Raw genomic sequence first — 8,104 nt, 5'->3', positions numbered from 1 at the left:
ATAGAATAGAATAGAATAGAATAGAATAGAATAGAATAGAATAGAATAGAATAGAATAGAATAGAATAGACCAGACTCTCTGTGGCTTCAAGGCAGGAAAGAAAGAAGACGCGAAACCACCCTAAAGTGTCTCGGTGATTTAAATATGGATGATCCTTCTTATCTGGTAGAAAATACCATATACTGCACTATGTGCTAGGGATTATGGGAATTGTACCAAGACAGTTGTTATGAGCTAGGCAGCACTTTCTCACTTTCTCACTTTCTTTGTTTGTCTTTAGTCTACTTTATTAGGTAGCTGTCACAGAGGGCGAAATGCATGGTTGACAGCTTCCCAAGTCTGGAACATCAGCCTCAGACAAACTTAATATAAAATACAACATTAAAATTTCTGTGCTGCTTGTTGTCAAAGATGAAATGCTATTACCACTCAGTTGTCAAAGATGAAATGCTATTAGATCCAGAGCAGGAGAATGGTGGGGAAGGGTTAAAACTTGTACTATTATTTCTTTCCTTTCCCCATCTCTTCTTCCTTTCAACACATTCTAATTGCCAGACCTCCTGTTTCCACCACCACACCATCACCTCCTCTCCTGTCTGCTCCAGAAAAGGCTGCTTCTAGAAAACTGAGGCTTACTGAGCTGGAGCCGTATGCCGTCTACAGGGCAGACTTGTTTTTGAGGGGTCCTAAGGGGTCACCTCTCTAAGCTTGTGGTGACGTGATATAATAATAATAATAATAATAATAATAATAATAATAATAATAATAATAATAATAATAATAATAATAATGAAGTTGGAAGGGACCTTGGAGGTCATCTAGTCCAACCCCTTGCTCAGGCAAGAAAGCCTATACCAGGGGTAGGCAACCTTGGCTCTTTTATGACTCGTGGACTTCAACTCCCAGAATTCCTGAGCCAGCCATACTGGTTCAGGAATTCTGGGAGTTGAAGTCCACGAGTCATAAAAGAGCCAAGGTTGCCTACCCCTGGCCTATACCATTTCAGACAAATGGCTGCCCAGTCTATCTAGTTTGGGCAATTAAATGTTTGCAAGAAAACAACCAAACAAAGAGAGCACCAAGGACCCCTCATTTCAACCCTGAACTACAATTTTTCTCCATTATTGAGACTTGCTTTTGTTGAAAGAGGGTTGAGCTAGCTTATTCTGTTGGTGCCTTTGTGGCACAAGGGGGCAAAAGATGTACCTGCTAGGAATTTGAACTCCCTGATACAGTTCAACCTTAGGAAACATTTTTAAGATTCCTTTTGAGGGAACTGGCTCAAATACATTTACAGTGGAAATTAAATAGGCTCTAATGGGCAGGATTGGAACCAAATTTTCTAGCCTTTATAGCTGTGAAAATGTGCTTAAGTATGGCAATTCTTTCTAAAACACTGAAAATGGGTGAATTTGAAGAAGCTTGGTAAAAAATCCTGACAGTTGGATATTAGTACTCAAGTATATTATGTAACTTTTTGTCCCAAGGGATGATTACCAGAAGAAAAATAAAGGATGCATATTAATGTATGGAATTTAAGCTTTTGTGGATTAGATACTTCGCACAGAGTAGGGTGGTTGTTTTGATTTAGTGTAGAGAACATGCAGATATAACTAAATTGCTCACTTAGCAGCAGATAATGCATGGGGTTTCTATGGCAACTTTGCAGCTGGGGGGGGCTTGGTTAAATGTTTCTAAAATGTTACATTATTGTAATGCATTTATTAATTATGTAATTAATACATAGCCGCCAACTCTCCCTTCAGCTTATAAAATGTTCATGTATCAATATGGAGACTGAAAGAAAAAAAAATGTGATTTATCACTGACATTTTGAGAAAAGCTCCAAACCCAGTAGCAGTTCCCTGCCAAAAATCTTCTCTCAGTTGCCATCTGCCCCCTTTCATTTTTTCAACTCTCTGGTGCCAGACTTCCATCTTCTCAGTTGCATCAAGTAACTTGTTCTTTTCTCCTTCCCAAGGCACTCCACATACATTTTAGCAGTTGAAATTTCACAGATAGTAATGAAAACAACTTATCAGCAGCATGCCATTTTGCCTGCTCAAGCTTTTTGCTAGATTTAACCATTGGCCTCATAGCCATCTTTTTATTTTTTGCTGTCAGCACAACTAACTCAGATGTCTGCTTCTATTTCTCAACAAGACATAAAAAGCTGGAGTTGATAAAGATTGGGTTCAGTAAGGAATGTTATGCTATGAAAGTAGAAGGGAAGACATAACCATGAAAGAAGTAGAGATAAAAGAGGTTAATTACAAATCTGAATTAAGAAAGCTTCTTTTAAAAAAAGAAAACATTACTTTAGGCCGTGATCTGTCAGAAAATAATTCAGGAAAAGGAAATCTCTATCAGAAAGGGAACAGAACTTTGGCTCTGGAAGAGATTAAGCAAATGTTGAGTTCTAAGCAAATGGCTTTTCTTCCCAACCATATTTGTACGAAAGGATTTAAATTCAATGCCCCTCTGACTAAACTGCTCTATATACATAACACATACAATCCTATTGGGCTGAAGTGGACTGCATCACTGTAGGACGTAAATTGAAGAATTTCCCTGTTCAGACAGTAAAGTCTTAACCATCAAAAAACATGGTAGGGCAACAGCTGATGTGTGAAGATATTTTTCTTCTCACATAACGATCTTTACCTATACCACAATACAAAGATGTGATTATATTATCTGAAGCATAAATCTACCTATGCTGAGTATAGGATTGTATGTGGTGGTATACTAGATTATGCCATTCCAAAACAAATAGAATATGAAAGTTTTGGATGCACTCCTGCATTTTAGAAAAGGCATTAGAGACTTGCACAGCATGAAGACAGCTGCTTTTCACTTTCACGTACCTGCCAGGTGTTACTGGTTTTCATTCATATAATGAAGCATGGTATAAAAAGAGGAGGGACAGCAGCTTCTAGAACAGTGGTTCTCAACCTTTTTAATGCCGCGACCCCAACCGATCGTAAGTCGAGGACTAAACCAGTCGTAAGTCGAGGACTAAACCAGTCGTAAGTCGAGGACTACCTAACCGGTCGTAAGTCGAGGACTTTCCCTGCCCGGGAGCGCTGTGCATGCGTGGTTCTGCCCCTGCGCCGGCCGAGGCGTAGCTTGCAAGCGGCAGAGACGGAGCAGGCCGACCACCAGCTGGCCCAGCCCAAGGGAGGTAAGGCACCCGCCGGAAAAGGGGGAAAAATGGCGGACAAAAAAAATGGCGGACAGCCTTGCTTGGCGACCCCGGTGAAATGGTCGATCGACCCCAAATGGGGTCCCGACCCACAGGTTGAGAACCACTGTTCTAGAAACACTTATAAAGCATCTTAGCCCAAAGTTATGGTCTGTAACATGGAGGTAGCTGATTAAGAAGTGAATGCATTGTCATATTCAGCAAGATAGAATCAAATAACATCACTCAGGCAACCATGTTATCCTTAGGTCTCTAAAATTACTAAAAATTATTTAAAATACCTTCCAAAAATGCAGAAAAAATTTAAAAAATTCTACGGATAATTTACTACTTGTAAGAAATGTATGCCATTTTTACTGGGCGTGAGGATTTTCTGAGTCACATAACGTAGCATATATTATGCACTGTGACTGTGTAGTTAAGGCAATCTGAATCTAATAACCTCTGCATGACTTCTTATTATAGATAAATTTGATGGTTTTCCTGGGGCGGGGTGGAAGCAATTTCATATGTCCAAATACAACTCTTGCCAGAATTACACCTGCACTTTAAAGGGCTTTTGTGATCATTGGTAATCTCTTCCCTTTGGGCTAATAGGATTTCCCCAGTTTAAATGTCAGTTAGTGTGGGAGAAGAGAAATCATCTATGTCTATGAAAGATTATGGCCATATACAATCTCGACAGAAGGGAATATTTGTAGGTCAGAGTTGAACTGAACTTTGTGCTCAGTGAGCTTGGTGGTTTTCTTGCAAATGTTTCATTACCAAACTAGGTAACATCATCAGTGCACTGATATGTTAGGATGTCATCAGTGTATGTGACGATAGTCTAACAGCATGTTAACCTACATTTCTGAATTATGTGCTACTTTTCTTTGGTACAAAAGCCTTGCTTATTTCATTGATGTTCATGTGTGTGTAGGAAACACTCATGCTATACATCAGTGGTTCTCAACCTTTTTAATGCCGTGACCCCCAACCGGTCGTAAGTCGAGGACTAAACCGGTCGTAAGTCAAGGACTACCCAACCAGTTGTAAGTCGAGGACTTTCCCTGCCCGGGAGCGCCGCGCATGCATGGTTCCGCCCCCTGCGCCGGCCGAGACGTAGCTGGCAAGCGGCAGAGACGGAGCAGGCCAACCACCAGCTGGCCCAGCCCAAGGGAGGTAAGGCACCCGCCGGAAAAGGGGAAAAAAATGGCGGACAAAAAAATGGCAGACAGCCTTGCTTGGCGACCCCGGTGAAATGGTCGATCGACCCCAAATGGGGTCGCGACCCATAGGTTGAGAACCGCTGCTATACATGTTAACATAGACAGGAAGAGAAGAGGGAACGGTTAAAGATGAAACCTGATCAGGAAAGAAAAAATAAAATGGGAAAAGAAATTCCAGCCATCCCAACTATAAAAAATGTTGACTGGAAGAGTGCATAGGAAAAAAGAAAAGCTGAAATTCAGTTATACAAGAATCTTCTAGAGGGGCAACAGCAGATTAAAAAAAGAATATGATACAAATACATTTAAAATTACATTCAGTTTTTCACACATACAAATCAACAGTAAGGAAGAGACTCAAAATAGCACTGAACAGCATGCAAGAAAATGCAAAAGTATTAAACAGATGCAGGGATATTTGAATTCCACATGACTGGAAGGTATTTCAGTGGAAAGTTATTGATTTATTATTTCAATTTTTTTTAAAAAACCACCTGTACACAAATGTATCAGCACCACCACATATGTGTTGTAGAGCACTCTGATTTGGTTTAAGAACATGTCTACATATGAAATGGCTGGGCTCTAAAAAATCAATCAAAGTGAAACAACTGCCATCGGTTTCAAATATTTCACCTTCTAAAGAATTAACCAGTTAATCAATTCCAGTGTAAAGGAGAGATGCCTATTTCAGCATTGAATATGGTATTAGATTAGAAACACAAGTTAAAATAGGCAAGAAAATGGTAAGTGAGCATCTGTCCACCCTAGATGAGTTCAAATCACCAGGACCAGATGTAGTACAGCCCAAGGTTCTGAAGGAACTGGAAGATTTGATTCCAGAACCACTGAACTATATTTTTCAAAGATCCTGGAGCACCGGGGAACTACCAGAGGACTGGAAAAGAACTGATGTAGTTCCCATCTTCAAAAAAGGAAAAAAAATGGATCCAGGAAATTACAGACCTATCAGCCTAACCTCAATACCTGGAAAGATTCTGGAAAAGATAACCAAGCAACGAATCAGTGAACACCTAGAGGCAAACAAAGTCATAACCAAAAGCCAACATGGATTTGTCAAAAACAGATCATGCCAGACAAATCATATTGCGTTCTTTGACAAAGTGACAAAATTAGTGGACCAGAGGAATGCTATGGATTTCATTTACTTGGACTTCAGTAAGGCATTTGATAAAATAGACCACAACCTACTACTAGATAAGATAGAAAAATGTGGGTTACACAGAATCATCACCAGATGGATTCATAACTGGCTGACCAACTGCACTCAACGTGTAGTCCTCAATGGAACTGCATCTACATGGAGGGAAGTATGCAGTGGGGTACCCAAAGCTCTTGTTTTAGGCCTATTACTCTTCAATATCTTCATCAATGATTTGGATGAGGGGATAGATGGGGAATTTATCAAATTTACAAATGACACCAAGCTGGCAAGAATAGTCAATACTCCAGAAGATAGGTTCAAGATACAGAAGGATCTTGACAGACTTGAACAAAATAAAATTCAATGGTGAAAAAGTAAGGCTCTACATTTAGGCAAGAAAAACCAAATGCACAGGTATAGTATAGGTGGTACCTTGCTTAATAGTAGCAACTGTGAGAGGAATCTTGGAGTCCTAGAGGACAATCACTTAAATATGAGCCAGCAGTGTGCTGCAGCTGCCAAAAAAGCCAACACAGTGCTAGACTGCATTAACAGAGGGATAGAATCAAGATCATGTGAAGTGTTAATACCACTTTACAATGCCTTGGTAAGGCCACACTTGGAATACTGCATCTAGTTTTGGTCACCACGATGTAAAAAAGTTGTTGAGACTCTAGAAAGAGTACAGAGAAGAGCAACAAAGATGATCAGGGGACTGGAGGCTAAAACATATAAAGAACGTTTGCTGGAATTGGGTATGTCTATTCTAATGAAGAGAAGAACGAGGGGTGACATGATAGCAGTGTTCCAATATCTCAGGGGCTGTCACATAGAAGAGGGAGTCAAACTATTCTCCAAAGCACCTTAGGGCAGCATGGGAAGAAAGGAACAACCTGCCTCCAGAAGTTGTGAATGCTCCAACACTGGAAGTTTTTAAGAAGAGACTGGATAGCCATTTGTCTGAAATGGTATAGGGTTTCCTGCCTGAGCAGGGGGTTGGACATGATGACCTCTAAGGTCTCTTCCAACTACTACTACTACTACTACTACTACTACTACTACTACTACTACTACTACTACTACTACTACTACTTCTACTTCTTCTTCTTCTTCATCATCATCATCATCATCATCATCATCATCATCATCATCATCATCATCGTTATTGCACAGTGAGTTTTCTTCCCTGCATTTTGGATTTTTTCCCCCTTCTCTTTGTCAATTAACGTACAACATATCACATGATCAAGAAGATGCTGTAACATCTGGATTTTTCACAGTGTCTGTATTACCATTGCTATCTATTGGGAAAGCAAGTTAGGCCATCTTTAATTCTGTTTATTCCCCCAAGTGCCTTCTGCTTTGGGAAATATGAAGGCAACAAGGTTCCTTATTTCTAAACACTAAAAAAAAAATCTATTCTTTCCCCAATCATCAGGACTGGGTCCTCTTTTCATCTGGGGAAACCCCAAACCTGTACTGAATCTAGGACAGCTGTGCTAATCTTAGTATTATTATTCCCTTATCAATGAACCATCAGGACCATTTTATGTGATAGTGATTAAGGTGATGCAGGGGGGGAAAAAGAGCTTTTTCTCTACATGCCACTTGTTTAAGTAGTTGCTACTTTTTCAAAGAGAACAATGTTTCACGTGCCTCTCAATATTAAATGTTTCCTCTCATTATTAAACCGATGTACATTCAAAATGCTAATAACTCAGTTTCTGGCTTTTTAAACATTTTCTATTGAACTTTTTAAATTTATTCCTGTTCTCTTACAATAATCATTTAGAATTATGTATTTGGAGGACTGTAGTGCCCATATACAAAGAGTGCCACATTGTGACAGCAAGAAGGAACAAGCAAGTCATAATGTCTGCTCACCCTACTCAAAATAAGCCATTGAGGCAGAGATTCTTGTGTTCAGACCCTTCACAGAGTGAAGAGAAATCAGAAGTGCACTTATGTTTGGAACAGGTTGCTCAAAAATTGAAAAGATCAGAAGTTCCTAGTTACCACCATTATTCTTCAGCCTAAGAACCAAGGCCATTCTGGCTTTCAGACAGCAAACTCTTCACATAATAGATTTTGTGTTTACTTGTATTCTAGACAGTATAGGCACCAAGGGAAATAGCTAAACAACAGCTGGCATTTCAAGCTGTAATCAGACTCCTAAATTACTTGTTATACACCAACTTGTCCTCAAAGGCTGATGTGCTACACACTTCGCATTTAAATGACATCACAGCAAAATTTGATCCATAGCATTTCTTTCCTTAATGCTTACAATTACATGCATGCAATTAGGGCTCTGCCTGATTTGACCCTTGATGTGGCTGAATACAAATTTTGTAAAAAAAGAAGAAGAAGAAGAAGAAGAAGAAGAAGAAGAAGAAGAAGAAGAAGAAGAAGAAGAAGAAGAAGAAGAAGAAGAAGAAGAAGAAGAAGAAGAAGAAGAAGAAGAAGAAGAAGAAGAAGAAGAAGAAGAAGAAGAAGAAGAAGAAGAAGAAGAAGAAGAAGAA

At 39.5% G+C, this 8,104-nt stretch overlaps 1 protein-coding gene across 2 annotated transcripts in view; it reads right to left on the bottom strand.

Annotated features, from left to right (window-relative positions):
• The window catches only part of PDE7B (phosphodiesterase 7B), an 80,940-nt gene that overhangs the window by 35,799 nt on the left and 37,037 nt on the right, over positions 1-8,104 (bottom strand). The gene's annotated exons all lie outside the window — the stretch shown is intronic.

Source organism: Protobothrops mucrosquamatus, unplaced genomic scaffold, assembly GCF_001527695.2.
Source record: "Protobothrops mucrosquamatus isolate PMUCROS unplaced genomic scaffold, P.Mucros_1.0 scaffold_75, whole genome shotgun sequence".
NCBI classification, from domain to species: domain Eukaryota; kingdom Metazoa; phylum Chordata; class Lepidosauria; order Squamata; family Viperidae; genus Protobothrops; species Protobothrops mucrosquamatus.
Note: the sequence above shows the minus strand (reverse complement) of the source record. Positions and strands in the feature narration are given on the sequence as shown.